Source organism: Ursus maritimus, unplaced genomic scaffold (genome assembly GCF_017311325.1).
Source record: "Ursus maritimus isolate PB19 unplaced genomic scaffold, ASM1731132v1 scaffold_2, whole genome shotgun sequence".
NCBI classification, from domain to species: Eukaryota; Metazoa; Chordata; class Mammalia; order Carnivora; family Ursidae; genus Ursus; species Ursus maritimus.
This window is the reverse complement of record NW_024424452.1, coordinates 12,573,956-12,597,383: the sequence shown is the minus strand read 5'-3', so window position 1 is coordinate 12,597,383 and position 23,428 is coordinate 12,573,956. Positions and strand designations below refer to the sequence as shown.

At 42.9% G+C, this 23,428-nt stretch overlaps 1 protein-coding gene across 1 annotated transcript in view; it reads right to left on the bottom strand.

Moving 5' to 3' along the window:
* The window catches only part of AUTS2 (activator of transcription and developmental regulator AUTS2), a 1,108,719-nt gene that overhangs the window by 922,591 nt on the left and 162,700 nt on the right, over nt 1-23,428 (bottom strand). The window lies entirely within an intron of this gene.

The following is a 23,428-nucleotide window of genomic DNA, read 5'->3' as shown; positions in this document are numbered from 1 at the left end:
TATGGGAAGACAGGGGTTTATTTTTTTTTATTACAAGTCTTTACGTTGTAAGGCACCTGGGTGGCTCAGTTGGTTAAGAGACTGCCTTCGGCTCAGGTCATGATCCTGGAGTCTCAGGATCTTCCTGAGTCCCACTCCCTGCTCAGTAGGGAGTCTGCTTCTCCCTCTGACCCTCCCCTCCTCGTGCGTACACGCTCTCTCTGCCGCTCGCTCTCTCTCTCTTTCTCTCAAATAAATAAATCTTCAGGGGGAAAAAAAAACAAGTCTTTATGTTGTATTTTCTGTAACCATCAAAAACTACAGGGACTTTTATTTTGTGGGCAAAGGAAACAGACATGGACCAGGACGGGAACTGTTTCCAGAAAAAGCAAAGTCGTGATAAGGATGAAAACCCAGTGAGTGGTGGTATACTGGTGGGTATCCTGGATGGCTCCCTTCCAGTCACATGCATAATCCCCAGAGGGTGACCACATGTGACAAGTGGCAGCATTTATTCAAGTGTTTATCCCCAACTGGCGCCATTCAGAGTAGACTGACAAATAGAAAACAGTGCACAGTACATCCGCGGTTTCAACGATAGGACAGTATTCTAAGTAAAGCAATTCCTAAGGAGAGTCATGAAATGTAGCCATTTATAATTCTGCTGAGACACAGATCTGATTATTGCCTGTTGTAGGAGGAGCTAGAAATGGCCCGGTCCAGCACGCACAGCTGAGTGTGAATTTGTCATTCGCTTTTTTTATTAGGCACACAGTAATTGTCTTGGAGTGAGCAACTATGTCTGAGTGACCAGAAATGACCACTGAGAAAGAAAATGTCAATGAAATTTGAAAGGGCAATTAATTTACAATGTTTATGTCATGAACAGTCAACGAATGATTCTCTGAAGAACTGTGAATCTGCAGAAAACCAGTCTACAAAGATCCTTGCATTGGAATAGTTAAGAGTTCACAAAGGATTTATCCCTAAGTAATTACACTGTTCCCTCGGGCCCTCCAGCGGCATACCCAGCCCAAGTCCTAAGAAGAGTAGAACTCCAGATACAGACTGTAATCCAGAAAAAGAGAACACCGGAAAAATAAGATGTTGGCTCATTCACCCAAAAGAGACAAGCACTCTGGCCCACAGCAATCACTGATGTATGCTATAGTGCACCCACTATGAGCCAGCACTGTCAGGTTCAGAAAGAAAATGCAAGTTCCTCTCTAGTTGGAGAGATAAGACAGCTGCACAAAATAAGCAATAATATAAGATAAAATTTCATTAAGTAATGAAATGAGTTCACAGTCAGTGTTATAGGAGAACAGATAAGGAAGCCATCAAGGGGAACAGAAGTAGACAGAAAAGCCCTTCCATTATCAGCCAAAATAAGTTATCAGGTCCCCATGCAGGGGACAGGGTGATAAGACCTGTATAAACTAGTTAAACAAGAAATATACTCTGCCCTCAAGGAACACAAGCTCTGAGAGAGGTGGTTCCACCATAGACTAGAGTTTAGAGGGTAAGTACAGATAACACAGCACAAATTCTGACCCACAAAAGGGAGGAGGAGAAAGGTTTCCGTAAGGCCTTTTCCATCAAACCTTGTATGAAGAAATAAATGCAAAACCCTTAACGTAAGGATTCAGGCTGAGGATTTAGCCGGAGCAAATGTACAAAGACAGGAAACATTTACAGATTCTAATGCAACAGGACACTTTGTCACAACCTGCTGCGTTGGTTAATGTAATACATGAAAGATCATGAGTAGATTCCAAAAAGCCAAGCATTACCCTCCTACCTCATGGCCTCCACACCTCAGAGCTCCCAGATACCCAAGCTGCTCATTTCCTCACCCCGTGGTCAGTTGGTTACTCGAGTGTTGTCTTCTCAGGGACTCCTTTCCTGGGCACTGAATCCATAATTGTGCCCCCCACCTCCCCCAAGACACACACTGCAGCACTTCCTGTGTCCCTTTCCCCCTTTCATTCTCCTTCATGGCATTCACCAGTTTCTCACATTCTAGATATTTTACTTCTTTATCTGCTTTATTGACTGTCTCCACCACCAGAATGCATGTTTCCTCTGGTCAGATATTTTTGCATTTTGTTCACTGTGGATCCTGAGCGCCCAGAACAGTGCCTGGCACACATCACACAAAACAAAACAAAATGTTAACTGAGTGAATAAATGTTTTGAAATGATATCTGTGAGCTTTTTCAGACTGTATATGCCACAGTAAACAATTTATTGTTTTTTATCTTATATATTTTATAGTATATAACTAAGTCCATCAAGGTATTTCGCTTCATTCACAGAAAATTTTGCCCAGCACTAGGCATCAAAAGGCACATAAACGCTTTTATTCCTAAGTTCTGTTCTGTTTATTTTTAATCATTTGTTCTCATACAACCCAGCAGTTAACCCTAGCAATGTTAATTACTACCACTGGAATTGGCAAGTACATCCTTGCCAATCACCCCATTAATTGGCATATATTGTTTTATTAGGTACTTAACTTTATTCAGCCAAGAAATGTTTACTGATGACCTACCATGCCCCCACACCTATGCTTAGTGATGAGGAAACAGCGGTGAGCAAGACGACTGGAATCCTTGCCCTTGTAAAGCAGACAATCTGGGGGGATAACAATAAGTAAGGACCAAAAACTAAGATAAAAGTTACTCTAGAGGAAGTGGGGAGACCATGGAAGCATGCAGCAGGGGTATCTATCCTAGTTTAGGAAGAGTGAAAGACGTGCCATTTATACATATTTATCTACAAGGTAAGTAGGAATTGGCCAAGTAAAAAGGGGAGGGGGTTGGAAATACTCCAAACAGATGAAATATAAACAAATGAGAAGACTCAGAAACAAAAACACAGCTCTCCAGGAACAGTGCAGGGAGGGGAGGGCAGCAAGACCTGTTTGTGGCTGGAGAGGAAGCCAGGGATCCCAATTAGGTGGGACCTCCTGAATCACAGTACCTGAATCAATTCCCTCTCAAGAGCTTCTATGCCCTGAGGCCTGTGCTAGCTGCTAAGGGGAGAGCAGAGATGAACCCAACTCTGCCAGAATTCCTGACCTTTGGCATACTCACTGCCAGAAAGACTAAAAGACTGTGAATTAAGGCTGGTGGGAAAGTAGGCATTTTTGTTTTTTAAATACCAAAGCAGAATAAGCATACGGGCAAGGGCAGCTGCACAATCTCACCCCAGCGGTACGCTCCATGTTAGGGAGACCTTCCCAAATCTAAGGGTAAGAGAAGACACCAAGAGGAAGGCGGAGCTTTGGAATTCTACAGTAGGAATAGCTCTGGCGATCCCAGACAGAACTAATGCTACTCATTCCCATCAGCTCAACTGCTCCCCTCCCTTTCCCTGCTGCTCTGATTCCTATTCATTCAGCCTTGGTCTAGCTGCTGACCCTCAATTATCACATTTTCTCAAATGGTCTCGCTACGTAGAGCTTTGAGTAGGAGCTTTCCTAAAGCTGATCCAGGAACAGATAACCCTGACACCCACATGGTGACTGGGAGCACGCGGACCTGGAGTGAATAGTTAGAAACAGATTTCCTGTTACATGTTTATCTGACTTATACTGATTTTATTTGACTGTTTCAGAGACTACATGCTCAATAACCAGGATACCGAGATGTCCTTTCGAACATAAGGTTACGGATACATAAGCTATTAAAAACAATAACCTTTAAATGCATTTTGGTAAATGTCTAATCTTTCATTATCTTTAGATCTTCAATAATATTTAGATTTCTAATGAGGGAGAAGAAAAAAAAAGACTGAAGTGCAGTAGCAGATATTTGGAGTTACAAATAAACCACCTAAAAAATCTTCAAATTCTGAGAAATTCATGTCTGATTATACAGTTGAGAGCCCCTATAATGTAACTCACATGAAAACTGCCAATCTGATTTTTCCAAGTGCTAACTGCATCTCAATTTAATGGTGGCCCCTGAGCAACCTTTGACATGTCAGTTAAGTCTCATGCTCATGTACTGTACCTACTATTCAGAAGTACCCACAGTTCTCAAAACTGGTGGGGCCTCAGGGCACCAGGAGAACGGATTGAAAATGCAGACTCCCACGTCCCACAAGGACACATTCTCATTCAGCTGGTCTGGGTTGAGGTTCCAGGATTCGTATTTTTAACAAGTGCCACAGGAAATTCTAAAGCTAGCAGTCTAAATTCTCAACCTGCCACGGTCTGGGATCAATAGTCTTCAAAACAAGTTCACACTCCAGAGAAAGTATAAATTGATCCACGGGGGACAGGGGGAAAAAATGAGATCTTCTATTTTTAGTTATTTCTCATATCATCCTTATGTAATTTATGTATTCTTTATCTATATATAACATATATATATACACATATAAAATTGCTTAATATATCCATACAGTATGTATAAAAACTGGCCCTGCATGATTACATTCTTCTTACAAGAAGAAAAACAAACAAACGAAAATCTGGAGGCCACAGGAGCATTTTTGCCCACAACTGCAACTGAGTATTTCAGTATTCCAGGGGAAATGGAAGGTAGAGGGAACTAAAAGGAGAAACACAATGTTTAAAAAAACACTCTAGAGGGAAATGCCCCATGCTTGGGGAAAATCAACTAGGAACATCATGTGCCTCATATGTACAGTGAATGAAGAAGTGAACCCCATGTTCTCTGACGGTCCCGCCAGTACTGACACGCCAGTTTTATGAAGCACTGTGAGATGTCCTGTGTGCAGCAAAGATGGATGGCACATGCCATACCTCACAAATTTGAAATAGGGCGACAAAATCTAGAAAATGCTTGTCATGCAGGCATTGAGCCCATCACTAGAATCATAAAACATTAGAACTGCAATAGCTTCAGGGCCCCCACATTTCACAGACAGGGAAAATGGCTCAAAGTAAAGACTGGTTCTGACCAAGGAGCCCCAGGCGGCTGGTGGCAAAGCCAAGTCTCCTGATCCCCAGAGCACAGCCCTGCCGCTATACCAGTCCCCTTCCTTTCTAAAATAAAGATTCTTTTTAAGATGCCAGAGGCCTAGCTTTCTGAAGATAAAAAATAAGGTCCATTCATTGTTCTCAAATATGATTTATGTTTGTAACCTTTAGAAAGAGGGAAAAAAATGTTCTGGGATTTGTTTTGCCTCCTTCTGTTTCTTTTTTTAAAATTTGAGGAGCTGGTGAAGACATAACCTTATAGCGTAGGAAAGAAAATTTAAGAGCTTCTTAAATAAGGAAGCCTAGTAGCGATCACACTGTGATTATCAGTGAGGCTGCCAAGAGCCCATTTGAGAGCTGAGGTCTTCTGGAACACCACAAATCCCCAGCTGCCTCAAAGTGCAGGCACTTCCTTTATCTCTGCAAGCCTCTGGAGACAGGGAAGGTCAGTGTTCCTTCCTGCTTTGCTGCATATCTAAAACTCTCTTTAGAGTGAATTTAAAAGGGCAAAAAAGAAAAGAGAGAGCTTCACATCTGTGCTGAGGGAACCACTGGCTTCTTACCAGCCCAGGAATGCTGAGTGGGCACACAGTAGTCTACGGTCAGACTCAGGATTTGTACCTCAGCTCTGCCAGAGAGCAGCTCCTTACATCTATGGAGTCTGACCCCATCCCTTGCAAGGGGGGAGCAAGGGGAGGGTGTTGCTAAACTTGTTAAGAAGTCCCACAGATGAATCTCAGGCATATGGCACTTTGAGAGCCACTGACTGCCAGACAAGAAGGCAGGGGCACCTGGGCTCTGGGAAATACTCCTCCCAACCTCCCACTCCCCACCCCGACCATCCCTGGATCCCAGAACATCTTCCCTAAGAGGTTACATTCTGGAGATGAAGTCTAAGAGCAGTAGCCCAAAACTCAAAACTTAGTGACTCCCTCATTCAAAATGGGGAGAGGGAGGAAAATGAACTAATATCCCTTGCACTAGGCAATTTGTACATGATTCTACCGCACACTGTCAAAAATCCTCCACCTTCGGGTGCACTCTAATTCAAAATTTTTAGGGCCATCTGGACTCGAGCTAGGCTAAAGCAAGTTTTATCTCAAACATATATATTCTAATACCAGAGCAAATGAGAGCATATAGACATAATCACACCACCAAAGAGAGGGAAAAAAAATCAAATATACTATGAATGATTGATATTCCTAATTATACATGAAGGCCAATCTCCAAAAAATATTCTGCCAGGCAACACTTCATTATCCTTGCTCAAGTCACCACTGTATAACTACAAATAATGGTATTGCATTTCTTTCCAACTACCCCGCAAATCTGTCTGCACCATCCCCACAATTGTTCAATTTAGTGAGGTTTGGCCATAAATGTTTTTCTTCTTCCAGATCACACCACAAAAATGTCCAATTCTGGGAGAGACTACGGGACTGTGCAGACTCTTCCCTATTTTCAACTTCTGGTCTACTCCATCTATCTCCAGTCAGGTTACATCTTTTCACTGCATTGTCTACTGGTTGCTGAAGAAGAGATGTGAACAGGAATAGAAAACTTAAGGTGTCATACTCCAGAATCTGGAAAACATCCACAGCGGCTGTTCTCAGCCCACCCACAGAAACCTTGAATGTTAACGTCTGAAGGGCCCTCTCAAAGTAGTGTTGGAACATTTATAGCTCCATAAACTTACTGTTTAATCAAGGTAACTTTGTGCATGAACCCAAGCGCCAACAGTAATTAGGTGGAGAGGAGAACAGGCAGGCATGCTTCAGGAGCTAATTGGGTCCTGTTTACAATGAGCCATGTAAGAGCATGGAACAAAAAACCTAGTTCTGTGTTCTGGCACTAGCCCCCTGCCTCCTATGACTGGTAATGACACGTACGCAACAAGCACCCCCTCTCATCAAGGACGGACATGGAGACGGAGAGCACTAATTTACCAATATTTTGGTTCCATATTAATTTCCCATTCCCCCTTCTTAGGCCAAGTAAAATTGACAAGATGGAACTGACAAGTGAAATCAGAAAAAAATCTCCGTCTTCAATTGCTAGTGTTTATTTCTATCGCCACCGCTCTCGTTCATTTCCTTGTTATATGGTGCCAGGGACCATTAAAATAGCCTAATTGTTCTAATACTGCAAGTGATTTATTTTGCACAAAACTGTAAAAACACCTTCCTGATGTGCATCTTTCACTAAGACCAAAATCTGAGGGACTTCTCACTGTCTACTGATCCTAAAATCTGGAATCAAGGCCCTTTGTGACACATTAAAACCTCACTTTCCAACCTTTTTTCTCCCAATAAATTCTAAGATCACAAAACCGGAAGCTGATGGACCAAATTTATTTGTCACTGTATTTTCTTTGCAATGATTAATAATAGCAAGGGTAACAGAAGAGCAGCAGACAACTTAGAATTTCCTATGTCCAGGTCCTTCCTCAGCACATCACATTTGCTAATCCCTTAATCATCACAATTCTGTGAGGTTGTTCTATTACCATTCCTCTTCTTTAAAATAAAGAAGAAAGTGAGATTAAGGAAGTGGAGGGGCCCTATTTGAACTCAGGCAGATTGGCTCCAGAATCCGTACTCTCAACTACTATATTGCACTATCTTTTTTAAAGGGATAGATGAATGGCTGGGTGAATGAACAGGTGAGTGGATGGATGGATGGATGGATGGATGGATGAATACAGTAATGGATGGGTAGGTACATGGGTGGTACTATTTTATGAACTACTTTAAGGTTTATGTTTGTGAATACATAGCCTCCACACCAGTAATCAAGAAAATTAGCTCTCTCCTGAACTCTGCTGGTTTTCCTACCATAACAACAGACAGAAAACCCTGATACAGGGACCTCCCCGCGGGCCACTCAGCTGCACCTGCCCAAAGCACTTTTCAAAAAGAGTCCTGCATGATTGAGTGGCTTTACCTTTATTGTTACTATCAAACTAGTGACATTAAAAAAAAAAAAAAAAACCACAGGCACCAAACATACAAATGAAAGGTGCCTAATAAAGAGGAGAGGCTTTGAGGAAGAAAGAATAAATGAAGTATATGAACCGTGCATATTTATAGCACCTGCAAATTAACTTCCTGGAAACAGCAATAAGCAGATAAAGCACCAGCTCTCAGTGGAATCAGGCACAAAATGGATGCAGCTGCAAGAGCACAGAAACATACACACTTGGCCTTGCAAACATCTGCCCCCAGTACAGCCAGCAATTCTCTCACAATGTCGTCACAGGAGTGCAACCAAAAGATAAGAAATATTGCCAGTCTTGCCTAACATCAATACCTTCCTGCCAGTCTGACCTGATCTTACCTCGGTGCTCTTTTACAGAGGAAAACTGCCAAGAACAGATGCCAAGAGAACATGGAAAGCATGGCACAAGCATGGAAGATCTAAAGCAAAGGGCCCTGCGAAGGGAAGCATGCCTCCTGTTACCTGCCCAGACTCACTAGTACCTTGGGAAAGCGCAAAGTTCTCGGCGCCTCATTCCCATCTTCATATGAGGTGAGAAGGGGTTCTAAAGACAGTACAAAAACACGATGTCTCCCAACTCCATGGCACAATGTGTTAATCCAATCCTACCCAGTCAGGGTAATTTTCCTCCCCACTCGCTCCAAAACGCCTATACCCTACTGAGTGGCATTCTCCAACCAAAGCTTTCACTTTACTGCCTCCAGGCCTCTGTGGACGCCCCCGATGCCTTTCCTTTTCTGCCTATCCCCCTTCGCAATGACAGCCTATTTATCCTTCTGTATCAGTGGCTCTCAGCCTTGGCTGCACAGGAAAAGCCTGTAGGGAGCTTTAACGGGTGCCTGTGTCCAAACTCCAGAAATTCTGATCTGATTGCTATGGGGTATGGCCTAGATATTAAGATTTTTTTTTAATTCCCCCTATGTGGGGAGCCTGGGTGGCTCAGTCAGTTAAGTGTCTGACTCTTGACTTCAGCTCAGGTCATGATTTCAAGGTCCTGAGATGAAGCCCTGCATCAGGCTAGGGAGTCTGCTTGAGATTCTCTCCCACCCACCACCCCTCCTCACACCCTCTCTCATTGCACACATGTGCTCTCTCTCAAATAAATAAATAAAATCTTAAAAGAAAAATAATCCCCCTGTGTGATTCTAAAGCACAGGTAAGGAGGAGAGCCACAGCCCAGGACCATTTCCCCAAAGAAGACTTTTGCTTAACTAGAATGTAACTATTTCTACCCTGACATTCCTGTAAGCGCTCCTTGCTTTGACTTCACTTTTTGGAAGACCCTATCATGTGGCAGGTTACAGCTAAATTTGCCTGACTACAACAGGCCTGACTACACCATTATAATACAGCCTCTTGGATGGAGGCTGGAAACTGTTTTTACTTATCTATGTCATTCCCCTTGGCACAACACTTTAGCCTCAGCCGCTACTCAATGAATGTTTGATGAATTTAATTGAATTGCTGTTTTTATCTACTTTGCCAAAAACATGAATAGTGCTAGAATTTTCAATGAGTTTCCACTGGAAACAGAAACTACTGAAGGTCCTGGAGAAGCCCAAGTTTACTGCCAGAGGTAGGCCACCTCTTCCCTAGCAGTCCCAAAGTGAAACCACCAGGTTTGGACCTTCCTCCTCTCTATCTGCTATCCATAAGGTTGGGTAAAGCTGCAAAGAAGCCCAGTCTTCCTCACATCCAGAGGAAATGGAATCAATCAAAGCAGGTATTTTTACCCAAGATATTGATGATAAAGGGCTTAGCCAGGGGACTGAACAACAGGTCTATGTTTGAACAGAACAAATTTCAACATAACCCATCCATTGGAACAGCCCTGTTTCTGCAACTCAGGGCCATAAGGCAGTGATTCTCAGAATCTGTAAGAATCCCAGGGGTGGCTGTTACAAAATATAGACTCTTAGACCACAAACCCGCCCACCCCACCTACTAAACCAGAGTATCTCCAGATAGGGCGTGTTGAGGAAGCGTGGGAATGTAGAGGTTCAGCAAGCTCCCCAGGTGATTTGAGTGCTGGTGACTGACATAACCATACTTTTACCAACAAACGGTGGCCCAAAGCAGTTCAGGTAATCCAGTTACTTGGCCTTACAGATTCACAGTGTATCTTGGAGGAAAGCTTTGGGGAAGAAGGGATAATCTGTAGTGTTTGTATCAATAGAAATTATTTGGGGGGTAGGTGACGGTACTGGGACAGTATGCCTCTAAAGCAGTGTCTACTGTGATGTTTAAAAATGGTAACAAAAAGTGCTTGCTTGGCTCGTGGTAGATAATCAGTAAATAACTGACAACAATAATTATCCCTTTCACAACTTCCTTCTCTGATCATTTTATACCCAATGTTTCCTAGACATCAAGTAAATGGAGATATCATTAGTCTTAAACCACGTTCCCCTTTAACTTCTTATTAAAGAAGAGCCCTAAGTCTACTCCCTAACTCCTCATGCCCCAGGAATGTCTGCCAACTGCTACCACCTACACATTCCCCACCCTCCCACCCCAAAAAGGGCTCAGCCAAACTAAAGAACCAGCAGCTACATGCAAGTTCTCAGGCAATGAATGGACCAGGCACCAACAGTCCACTACTTACCTGTGGGAAACAAACCAGAGCTACACCCTCCAGAAACCCTGTCTTAGGTAAGGTAAAGAGTCATACCTCTGTGACTATGCTGCTTGTTGAAGGCCTGGAGAATTTCCCAGGCCAGCCTATGTCAGTTAATTTCTAGAGAGAGAACCTGCAGTCATGTGTAAGTATCTGGGAATTAAACCATGAAAAGACCCAAACATTTCTTTACCTTGGCAGCTGTTCTACAACCTCCCTTCTTGACTCTAGTCAATGAAGCAAACCAGCTCCTTCAAATTCAATACCATTCTCGTCACCTTCCCATTAAGAGAAAGCAATTCCCACATTTTAGCCATAAATTAGAAGCTTTCCATTTTGCAGACGTATGAAACGACGTGACCACACTCCACAAAGAGAGGCCAAATCTCCAACACCTAACTAAATACAGGGAGATGATTTGTGATACTTAAATATAATTACTGTGCTATATTCAGGTTTTTAATCTCATGTTTTTCAATTTCATTATGAAATTACAGCCCCAAACCTCTGGACACAATAGCAGCATTGTCGCTGTAATCATTACCCACGTTGCTCGGAGGGAACACACAGCTCGACTGGAGGTCACTCGCCAAGCGCAGTAAATGCAGGACTGCACAAAGGCATCTTACTCCAGCTGATCCCATTCAGTCTAGAGAGCACAGGGAGATTTAGGAGTCTGAGCAGATGACAAGATGTCAGCAATTTAGGGCCATTATTTTTAAAAAAGCATGCTCAGGGCTGAGTTATATAAATTGAAAGATAGCATCAGAAACCATGAGGTCACCCTTTCATCCAAGTTAGCCCCAAGCAGATCTCTGCGGAACAGAATGGAAAAACTGGGGTGGGTTCAGATTCGTGGAGCCAAGGAGTCACCTGGACAGCTAGAATGTAAGAATCAAGCCCAGAGAGGGAATACCTGTGTTTCAGTTATGTGAGGATGGAACCCAGCTGGTGCTCGAGACACAGGCAATCCCCGGTGACACTAAGCAGCACAGTGAAGAAGTTAGGTTAGAAAGAAGAGCTTCCTGAGTCAGCAAAAGGAAAGGTAATTTAGGGATGTTAAAGCACTTCCACTGATTGACTTTACAGAAGAAAGCATCTGGATCATACAGTTCTAGAATATTCTTAGTGGGACAACTTGATACTATGCTCTAATAAGCACTTAAATAGGACGGGTTATATGCTGTTCTAAGTGCTTTATGAACAATCTCATTTAATCTTTAAAACAATCCTAAGAGGCAGATATTAAAATTTTTCAGGTGAGCAAATGAGAAGCAGAGGTTACAGCCTGTCCAAGGCCATAAAAACCAAGAAGTGGCTCTTAACCAGAATACTATTACCATATGGTTCCTACTATATGCTTTCACTATGACTCAGTTCAAGAGATGCTCATTCATATTCTCTCCCTCTCACTGACACACTACCATTATCCCACATACTGTGTATTTGAAGATACATAATTTGGAGTGTGATAAAATCCAGATTACATAAAACAATGCTTCTCTGATGTTTCAACCCCTGGGGATATATTCAGTTCTTCTTCAGTTCTTTAAAAATAAAATAACTAATCCTATTAAACAAACCTACTGTCTATCTTATCAACTTTGCAAAGGGTCAGAGAGTTCAGATATTATATCTAACGATGATGGGTGTTTTTAACTTCAAAAAAGAACCAGAGAATGCATAAACATTTCCTTGCCTCACTAGTGAGATAGCTGGCATTCTCCCAAGACAACAGCCCATCCGGGGCCAGAAAAAACTGAGCTCTGAGAGTGGTCTTGATGCATCCTTATACCCGTAACCTATGGCTTTGAAAAAGTTTACTCCCTCCCTCGTCTGACTTCCTATGTTCTCCAACAGCCACAATGAGCATGGCTAAGGCTGATGATCCGAAGCTGCTTCCCAATAAAAACTTTGGTTCTGGTTCAAACACTCCTGCAGGACAAGAAGGGTGTAGTGGTCCCAGCATCAATACAGGTTTCAGTGTTCCTAAGTGAATATTAATGGAAACTACATGGGCTTCCTTAAATCAACAGCATGGAATAAGAGCGTTTAGGAGGAGGTGACTGGGTGGCTCAGTTGGTTAAGCATCTGCCTTCAGCTCAAGTGATGATCCTGGAGTCCCCGGATCGAGTCCCGCATCAGGCTCCCTGCTCAGCAGGGAGTCTGCTTCTCCCTCTGCCCCTCACCCTGCTCATTCTCATTCCCTCTCTCACTCTCTCTCAAATAAATAAATAAAACCTTAAAAAAAAAAAGAGCATTCTAGGAGTAACTATACCTTTGAGAAATGCCGCTGAGGGAATTAACATTAACTAAAGATCACCGAATGCTCTGGTTCTCAAATTTAAGTAACCTTTGCAATCAGTTTCACAAGATACTGATGCAGGCCTGGGGCCCACATTCAGAGATTCTGATTTAATCAGTCTAGGACACAACATAGGCACAGATATTTTTGTAAGCACTTCGAGTAATTCTAATATTCATCAAAGTTTGAAAACTACTGTTTTAATGGAAATTACCCACCTGTTCTTCAGGTAAAAAGGTACATACATCACAGGAAAACTTGCAAAACTATACAAAGTTGACATGCTTAGCTGCATGCACTTTGGGAAAACGGCCTTAAACCTGCACCGCTGGTGTGCATGGAATAGACACCAAGAAGTCACCCACACAAAAAGCTCTGCATCTTCTTGAAAACCTTCACTGATGGCGTTACACATTCATCCGTTTACTGCCCCTCGTCTAAAGACCTGCATCATCTTCTTTTATAATTCGGTTTTTAGGAAAGAGTTTGCATCTTCTTACAAACGTGGTATGTTTCCTGTTCTTGAAAAATAAAAATCAAGTGCCCTACCCTGTTTCCTTTATAAGCCTGCATGCTAGGTGGTAAGAGCTAAACCAAACAGCTAATTAGAATATCTGTTCCCTCGCTGTATTTGACCCTCCTTCTGTCTATGCATGTTTTGATTTTTTTTTTTTTTAAAGGAGCATGGTATGGAAGTTTCTTTTTTGAAACTTGCTTCAAGGTCACTGCGGGAATAGACAAAAGCAGAAGCTATGAATAAAGGCCAAGTCCATGATGGCTGACTTCGGGGACTCTCTTGGGTGTCTTCCCTCTGAATTCCTCAGACTTTCCATTTTACTTGGATGCTTCTGTTCTTGAAGAGTTGCACAAAACCAAGTATCCTACAAGCTACGTTATACTCAACACCAGAGGAACCCAACTGGAAGGACTTTAGAACCCAAATAATCGTTTCTGACTTTGTTTCCCTGTATTTGGGATTTAACGCAGGAAGTCGCCTTAGGTTGAAGTGTGCTCAGACCTCACCAACTCCAAGTCTAATCCCCACCATGGTGCTGCCACCCTTCCCCTAAAGCCTCTAGTTTTGTTTTCCCCAACCTGCTACTCTTGGCAAAGTAACTTCCACCTTCTTCCTTTGCACCCTCTTCCATATGGCTGGAATTAATGAGCCTGCAAGCTGCGGGCAATGTCTCTCCACAGCTGTCTTTTCAAGCAATTATTTAGAGACAGAGGAGGAAGTCATTAACAATCCTGGGAGTCAGCCAGAGACAGCTCTGCCACACAAAACACTCAGAGAGGGCCCTGGGCCAAAAGGTCACTTTTTATTGGGGGGTTGGTTTGGGGCGGGGTGGGGTAACAAAATAGACAGGGAGGAAGACAAGGAGGCAGGCAGCATGTTTTCACTATACTTTTCTGCCATCTTCAGCAAGAGCAATTTCTTCTGCACAAAAAAAGAAGTCTAGCTGAACCAATCAGGAATTCATTCAAGAGTGACTACGCGCAAGAGGGAAGGAATGCCAGGGAAAATAACGCCTCTCTAAAAAGTCTGCCCTTTAAGGCCAAAACAGCTGCCTAAAACAGTGGTGAAGGGTCCACCTCTTTCCCAGGCGGCTGGGGACGTGGCTAAGACTGGTGACAAATGTTAGAACAGTTGTTACTATAATAAATGCTAGTGAGTCTATGTAAAATATGCCTGACTAGTGAAAACGGAAACGTTTCATGAAACGTGGTGGACTTCTCTTGCTCTGTCTACCCACTCACCACACCAAAACTAGTCTCAGCAACACCACATTTTCCTGAATGCTCTACAGACAGCCTGCTGGGGCTTCTAGTTAGTTTCTCCTCTTGGATAAAACTAGGCTGTCTTTCTGTGAAAGGGAAAGAGCTTCTAGATTTTCCTTGTTTGTTAATAAAGAAAAGTAACTAGGCTCATTGCTCTTTTCCCTTCTCCAGAAATAGATCACATAGAGATGTTTTGAGGAACCAGTCAAACTTTGGCCTCGTAATCTGATTTTAAAACAATGTTCAGGGGCAAGACAGTGTCTCTGTGAACTCCAAAATCTTATAAAATCATCAGAAATGGAAAGTCCTGTGACAAATTTAATTGCCATGCCCTGGATCAAAGGTGGAAAGCCAGAAAGGAGCAGAGTTCAAATTTTATTCTGATTCTAGGCAGTGTCCTCACAATCTTAGCTCCCTGTCTGTCCAAGGATACCAACACTCACCTCACAGGTTTATGTTTTTGACCTTTTATTTATTTTTTATTTTTTTAGAGAGTACAAGTGAACGCAAGCGAGTGTGAAGGAGGGCAGAAGGAGAGGGAGAGAGAATCTCAAGCAGGCTCCACACAAAACATGGAGCCCAAAGCAGGCTCGATCCCACGACCCTGAGAGGCAGACGCCCAACCAACTGTGCCACCCAAGTGCCCCACACACTTGTTTTTCAAACTTTTTAAAGCACAACACAATGAAAATACATTATTGTCAGGATCTGGTACATACACACATATATTGGAAACAAAAGTTTTTGGAAACAATACACACCCCTACTAAGTGTGATATACTCTGACATCACCTTTTTGATGCCACTTTTTAAGAAAACGCTGTCACCCAAAAAAAGGTTAAGAAATGATGTTGTAAAAGCCACTGTGAGAGGGTGTCTTTTGGAACAGATGTAATCAGATGGGATCCAATAGCAAAGAGCCCCACCTTCAGGAGGGCTATGACAACCGAGGATTCTCCTTTCATACAATACTGTCCTTTCAGAGGAAAGGACAGAAAATATAACTCCTGTTTATCGGGGTAGTCCAGAGACTACACCATGCCATTCCACCCTCTGAAAGTGAAAAGCACCTGCACTGGGTTATGCTGTCAAGCGGCCATGAGTTCCATCTCTGGCGGCTGGCACTCTGCTCCTAAGAAGGGGTTCTTGGTTCAGGTACTGCTTACCCTTCCTTCATTTCAGATTGCCGAAAGTTCCTTATTACCACTTAAAACAACAGTGACAACAACAAACCCTGCTGAACGCCTATTTGGACTAAGAAGGAGTCTCTCAATCACATACAACAATTTACACCCTAAAAATCTTAGACTATCTTAACACTATCTACACTAAAAGCAACTAAATGATGAATTCTAATCCAGCTAACAAAGGCTGCACATTCAGGGATAAAAAGGGAAGATGTGTCCTTAAAACACCCTCAAAACTGTAGAGAAAACAGATCATTTAAGTTTCTATGCATGCTGGGGGCACCTGGCTGGCTCAGTTGGCGGATCATGGGACTCTTGATCTTGGAGTCATGAGTTGGAATCCCACGTTGGGCATAGAGATTATAAATAAATAAACTTAAAAAAAAAAGTTTCTATGCATGCTAATATCCCAAAATAACTTTAACAACTGAAGTTTGTAAAATGTTTTAAGCAATAAAAATTCTGTATTTTTAATGGCCATTTATTATATATTTTATGGTCATTTTTAAGAAGGCCTTCCATGAACACACTTACTGAAATAGCTCCTGATCCCATTTTCTTCCCCACTTTTTTTTCCTTTCGTACCATTTATCACGACTACTATCATTATAAATTTGTCTTCACCACCCCAGCTCAGGAGAATTTAAGTATCACGAGGGCCAAGACATTTTCTGTTTGTTTACCACTGCAACCTTAGTACCTAGAATAGTACCTAGCACACAGCAGAAACACGAGATAGTTTTGAAATTAATTAGTGAATTAAAGGAGTGGAATGTTCACTTCAATGCCAACAAGCCACGTGCCTCCTCCCTCCACCTCCTCCACGGTTAGGAAAGAATCACAGGCAGACAAGCAAGCTCTATTCTCTGAAGGCATCAGCTGTTCATCATGCCACTGCCTCCCAGTATCTGTTCCCTTCTTCCCTTCCATTTACAAGTAACAACTCCCCAGTTCCCCTTGGCATTATTCTGGGTCAACCAGCGGCTCATTTCCTCTTAATGAAACAAGAGATATGTGGAATCAAAACATGTCTCGTTGATGCCACCCCTTCAGGGCCTAAGGCTGGAAGCCCTTCAGTCAAGCCCCTCACACCACAAAATAAAAACAGCAGCAAACCCCAAGTAGAAAAAGGCAAGGCAAACCAAAACTCTCTGAACTGAGATACTCCAGCATCACTTCAGTGATCACTGAAGACAGCTTCATCTACCCCCTTCTTCTCGTCAAACAGATAGCTGGACCCTGAGAAAGAGAGCATCTCCTCTGACTGGCTACTCCAAGTTGTGAGAGGAAAGAGCATGCCCTGATTTTAGACTTTTCCAATCGGCAGCTGAGGACTGATTTCTCATTAGGACTTCAATCACCCATCTGAGTCTCTCCAAGGCCCACATAATCTTTTGTACAATAACTTGACCAAGCCTGCAGGGAAATTTTCCTGGAATCAAGGCTCTCATTCTTTCCAACCTTATGTGGATGGCACTTGATGCCATTTTGGGGAGTTTAATGCCTACTCACACTGGAAAACATGCTCAAGTGTCTGGGGGTAATAGTTAAAAGAGGGAGGGGGCTGTCATAGCAGCATAATACAAGCAAATCACCTGGTAAAACAGAAGATGAATGCATAAATCCAGGCAGAGAATTTGAAGTAGAAATGCATTACCGACTAAAGAAATCATTTCAAATGACTTATACTACAAATTGGCTTTAAGAGACATCTCAGTGTGCACATGTATTCCCTGCTGAATGGTGATACCTATTCAAATGATCAAAAACAGTCCGTTCTTAAATTCAGGATAAATCCCAGACCTCAGAAACAGCAAAGGAAAAAAAAAAAAAAAAGGTTCAAAAGCAGAAAGGCAGTAAACGTTACTCTCAGGACCAATCTCTCTGATATGCCTCAAGCTTGCTAACAGCATTTTTATGCCACAGGCATGCTACTTTCTTGCCCTCATTTTATTTCACAGGAAGTCCTTCCCTAATAGCCATGGAATATCCGAAAGAAGAAAAGAAGGGGAGGGCAAAGGATTCAGCTATCTCCCCTGCTTGGAAAAGACTCAAGAGCCTGGAAAGACGCCGCAAAAATCAGTGTGGGCACAACAGACAGCAGCAGCCAACAAATCTGAATCCCAGTGAGCAATCTGCCAGCCAGGAACCACTCTGTAACTGGAGAACAAGCATCTACTTCAAGGTCCAGTGTCCAGCTCAGTACAAACCACGTGGTTACAAGGACCAGAGCAGAAACCCCCCCTGCCATCACCGCAGGTCTGGTCCCTCCTGAACGGACTTCTAACAGCCCCAGTGTTAAATCATTTCTCCCTCTCAAGTGAACGCTCTAATCTCCAAAGGATGACCTGCCTGGCACAAGATTCCCAGTGAGGCATAAGAGGGCCACCAGAGCACTTGGCGCTTCAAGTCACAGCAGGTTTGGAGATGTCAACTGGGGTAAGTGAGGCAAAGAAAGATGAGCAGCACCCTCTTGAGAGGGTCAGAGGGATGACCTTGCACATGTGGCAGGACTGGGCATACAGGGGAGCACCCCAGCATGTGGACTGTGGATTTGCATATGGGTAAGAGATCCAGGACAGGGGACACAATTTTAGCCAATGCTGATACACAACAAATCCATATATCTGGAATCTTAGTACTGAGCTAAATATTTAGAGTCCATTTAAGTAATTCTTAGAGACTCAACACAGACTTTCAGAAAAGGGAGTTCCTCTCGTGAGGCACAAGACAGCTAAATCATAGCTGCCTTAATCAACTGCCCAAAGACAAGGCAACGCAACACGTTGTTCCTTCCCCACAGAGGATGCTCTATAAAAGTTAGAGTTGGTTGTAATGTAACATAAATTTCTTATTTTCTTCTTTTTTTGGGGAGGGACCTCCTTCCCCTGTACCCCCCCCCTTTCTTCAATGGCAGATTTCCCTCCCTGATTAGCTTTCCCTCAAATTAAGAGGAAAATTATCTTTCAGTCCCCGGGGTACATACTAGCCAGGGAGCCTGGGAATATAATGTGGGAACCTGCTGAGGGAAGGTTTCTAGGATTGAAAATGTTTACAAGGCAAATAACTGAGAATTGACTGTAACTACAAATAAAGCCCCTCTTCTTCTGGTAGGGATTATGCAAAAACCATCCAGATTGGAAGATACCCCTCCGGTCAAGGTTCTAAAACCCAGCCCCCTATCAGACGTACCTGACCTGACCCACAGAGATAGCATCCAAGAGCCCGTATTTCAAACAAACTCCTCCAGGTTTATTCCGAAGGCTTGGAAACACTGAGTTAATCTCCCTGCCTCCACTTACAAACGGGGAATTAACAAGTCTTTCCACTAGAAAGCCCAAGCACAGTGTCCAACTACAGGCCTTCACGCCAGGGTTTGTAACCTGAGAATGACTGACCCAAAGGCACTTGTTCCAGCAGCCACACAGGGCTGACCAGAGAAAGGCAGCCAATTCTCAGCTCATAAGCAGCTCCCTCTCCACCGCTTGGTGTGTGGCCTCTGAAACAAGTGGAAAGGGAAGGAGAGAAAAACAAACAAATAAAAACCAGTCATTGCAGTCTACATTGAGGTTAGATTACGAGTAATGTGGCGAAGTGCTTCCAAGAGACTGGAATTCCTCTGATAGAAATGCCTGTCAATTCGTGCAGTATAATTAGCTAGTAAAACTTTAAACAAACAATTATTCTAGCTCTTTGCCAACAGGCCACCATGGGCGGGGCAGAAGAAGAGCCTTCTGCTTAGGAGAGCTGGTCTCCAGCGTGAAGCCAAGGCCAAGTTGTGATTCACAGCACCCACTGTCTCCAGGAGTTACCCCCTGGTGCCTCCAGCCAACACGCAGCCACTACCCAAAGCCTGCTGCTGTTGCTGTTCTGTGCTCCTCACTAGCCCCGGTACCCACAGGCCCCCGCTCCACAAACAGCCACTGTTGTTACTCCTAAAGCTGGTGGCAATAGACAGATGTATTACCAATAGAAGGAATTTGTTTTAATATTATGTTTCATTTCAAGAAATAAAAATAAGTAAAACCACTCTTTTTCAACTCTCAACGTATTTCTTAGAAAATACCATAACAAAGAAGACAAAGTCTTGAATTCAAAGACAGAAAAGTGTACCTTCATTAAGGGCTAATATAACAGAAAGAGCTAAACTGGGGAAGACTCCAGATCCAGAGTCCAGTCCCAGGTTCACTGCTAACTGTGAAATTAAACTGGTTGTGTAATCCTGGTAGATCTTAGTTTCCCCTTTGGGAACAAGGGAAATAGGAGAGGGAGCAGGAGAAAATGATCAAGTCCTTTTGACTTTAGAAATGTAATTTTAATTATTTAATTTATAGCTCTGTGGATAGCTCCTTAAATCGCTGTTGAAAACAGTATCTAAGTCAACCTGATTAAAATCCTATCAACCCCAATTAAAAGGAAAGGAGAGACTATCCATGGTTGTTTGGGTCTGGTTTGTTGCTTGTTTTCAAAAGGATGCAGGAAAGGTGATGAGGTGAGAGTGGAAATCATGACAGCCACTAATGATCTCATTTAACTCAAGCAATGACACTCACCGATGACCATTTGTTCCTAGACTCTGCTTCTGTGCATTTACAGCTAAACCCTGATGCAAACCTTCCTTTCAGGCTCCTGTGTGTAGCTACATCCACTTACAGCTCTATAAATAACAACAGCCAAGCACACAGTGACCAGCCACCTGTGAAATTAGCATCAAATGGTCTGATCAGGTTTCTTTAGCACCCTCCTCCTTTTTGCCCTGAGCCAAAAATCCAGACGGAGCAGTTAGGCCAGAGTGGTATCATGCTTCCTAAGGACCTGTGGATGGAGAGTAACCCCTATCACCAGCACAGCCATTTCACTGTACATCATTCCAATGGGCCTTAAAAGATAGAGGTCAAAATTTTAACAAGCACCAACTCTCTAATATTAATTTTATAACTCTGAGCCCTATGAAATCTATTACAACAAAGGCTCTAGTAGTTCCAAGAAATGAAACACAGGCCTATTCTTACAGTGCAAGTAATTTTATAATCAATTAAACTTAATAAAATTAAAAATAAAATTTAACACTGGCATCTAAAATTTGATGTGGCTAAATACCAGTTAGGACTGAAAATGAAAGACCTCTTTAGATCACAGGTAGCTATGACTAGTACCTACTAGGACAATGAATTTCTAGCTATATTTGTTGCATTTATGTTCCTTTATTTCAAACATAACAGATTTCTTGCCCGAGTTGGGAACTACAGGGCAGTTTTTTTGTAAAGCTCCTCGGGAATAAGCTCTCCCTGTCCTTGCTAATACACAAGTGCATGATCTCAAAGACCACCTTGTTGATTCATTCAAAAAACATGCACTAACTGAGCAGACACTATGTGTCGGGCTCATTGCTAGACAGGGGATGGGGTGGTGTCCATGATGAATAGAATAATGTCCTAAAATTGTAGTAGCATTCCCATACATTGAATGCTGACAACTATGTGCAGGACTTTACTTTATACATGAACAAACAGGCTTAGAGGGATGAAATGTAAAAATGGCAATCATTTCTCAAAGTTCAGCTTATCGTTAGTCCACCACCCCTGGCCACATGTCACTCCAACTACACACACATACAAGCCTGTTTGAATATAAACAGATTTCTATCTACATCAGGAAGGGGGAGGTGGTCAGTGAATGCTTATGTATGGCGGTGACAAGTGCCTCAGTCCTATGCACTGCTCCTTGCTGAGTGGGAAACCATGCGGGTCCCTGATTCAGAGCTCGCAAACTCATCAGCTTGTCCCAAGAAACAGCTAGAAAACAGGTTGAACCTGTTCACAGCATTACCTTTATAAGAATGCAAATCATCCCTTTCTCTTCCCTTATCATTCTCTTAGATCAAGCTAAATAATTCCTGTGGTCTCTCCACACCCCCACAGCTCAGGGCAACATCATCTGTTTCTCAGTCCTAGAGTTCTACATCCCCAATATGTATTGGGCCAGTGAGTCTCAAAACTGACTGCATATCACAACCATCTGGGGAGCTTAAAAAAAAAAAAAAAAGCCTAGGTCGTACTCCGCAGAGATTCTGATTTAATTGGTCTAGAGTGGGGCTCTGGCATGGGTACTAGTGCAGAGTCAAGGGTGAAAACCACGGCATTCGACCAGTGTTTCTCCAGCATGGTCTCTAAGCCAGCAGCATCAGCATCATCTAGGTACTTGTTAGAAATGCAAATTCTCAGGACCCAAACAAAGGAATCCTAAACTCTGGGGATGGAGTCCGGGGATCTGTAATTTTAACAAGCCCTGAACGTGATTCTCAGGCACATTAATGGTTGAGAACCAGTATATTAGACCATCTAAGAACCCTAAAGAATTACTTTACTGTTAAAGTTAACTTTTTTTTCTAAAGATTGTTATTTACTTATTTGAGAGTAAGAGTGTGAGAAAGAGAGAGAGAGAGAGAGCAAGAGAGACCATGAGTGGGGAGGAGAGGGAGAAGCAGGCTCCCTGTGAGCAGGGAGCCCGACGTGGGACTCGATCCCAGGACCCTACAATCATGACCTGAGCCGAAGGCAGATGCTTAAGGGCCTGAGCCATCCAGGCGCCCGTTATAACTTTAAAGGCATTTTACCTCTTGCCTTCCCAATTAGATGATCAGGTTCTCAACGGCAGAAACTCTCTTTTTTATTTATTTCTATGTATCCCTGCAGTCAGTACTGTGCCTTACACAAATCAGTGCTTCACTTATTGGGTTATCATCCACCAAGGAGGCTGCTCCATAGGGAACTCAACCCACACCCTCCACAGAGAAACGGGAGAGCCCTGGCTGAGCTGCTGTGAATGATCTATCTGCAGAAATCCCAGGAAGTGCCAATACCCTCCCACACCACACTGGTCAGCTCTCTCATACCACCCAAATCCTCTTCCTTTCACTGTCACAAAGGCGAGGTTTAGAAGCAATTACCCTGAAGTGGAAAGTTTTCTTCAAAGTCTACTTTTTAAAAGAAAACAAAAATCATTTGAAAGCAATTTTACATTCAACAAAATTCAACACTTATTGATCACCTATCGAACGCAGAGCACTGTGCTGGAAATCATTACGGATACAAACAGGTCTTAGGCATCAAGCCTCAAATGCCTCAGAGGAAAACAGCAGTGTCTACAGGGCTCTATTCTAAGACCTAGCTTTCCAGGGAAAATGTTATGTTATTGTCTACATAAAAGGGAAAATGTTCACAGGAGTTGCCTGAGAAATGTTAGCTGCTTCTAGCAGGACCTGGGAGCAACATCTTCAATCAAACCAAAGTATTTTCTTGAACTATAAAGTGGACAAATATCTTTTAGAAAGACTCTTAGGTAATACAATTTGAAATAAACACAACTCTTCCAATACGTGACTATCAGCACCACATACGCACATAGCACAACACAACCAGAAAACCTGGGAGTATTTGGGACTAGAAACCCCTGAGTGACCAATTAGAAAACGGCATGGGGCGGGAGGAATATCTTCCACTTATTAAAAGGTTCACACACTGGCAGGTTTCCCTGCTTCACTTACCGCCACACAGCTGGGGTCACCTAGAAATGCCCACAAGCTAAAGTAAGACATGCACCTCTAA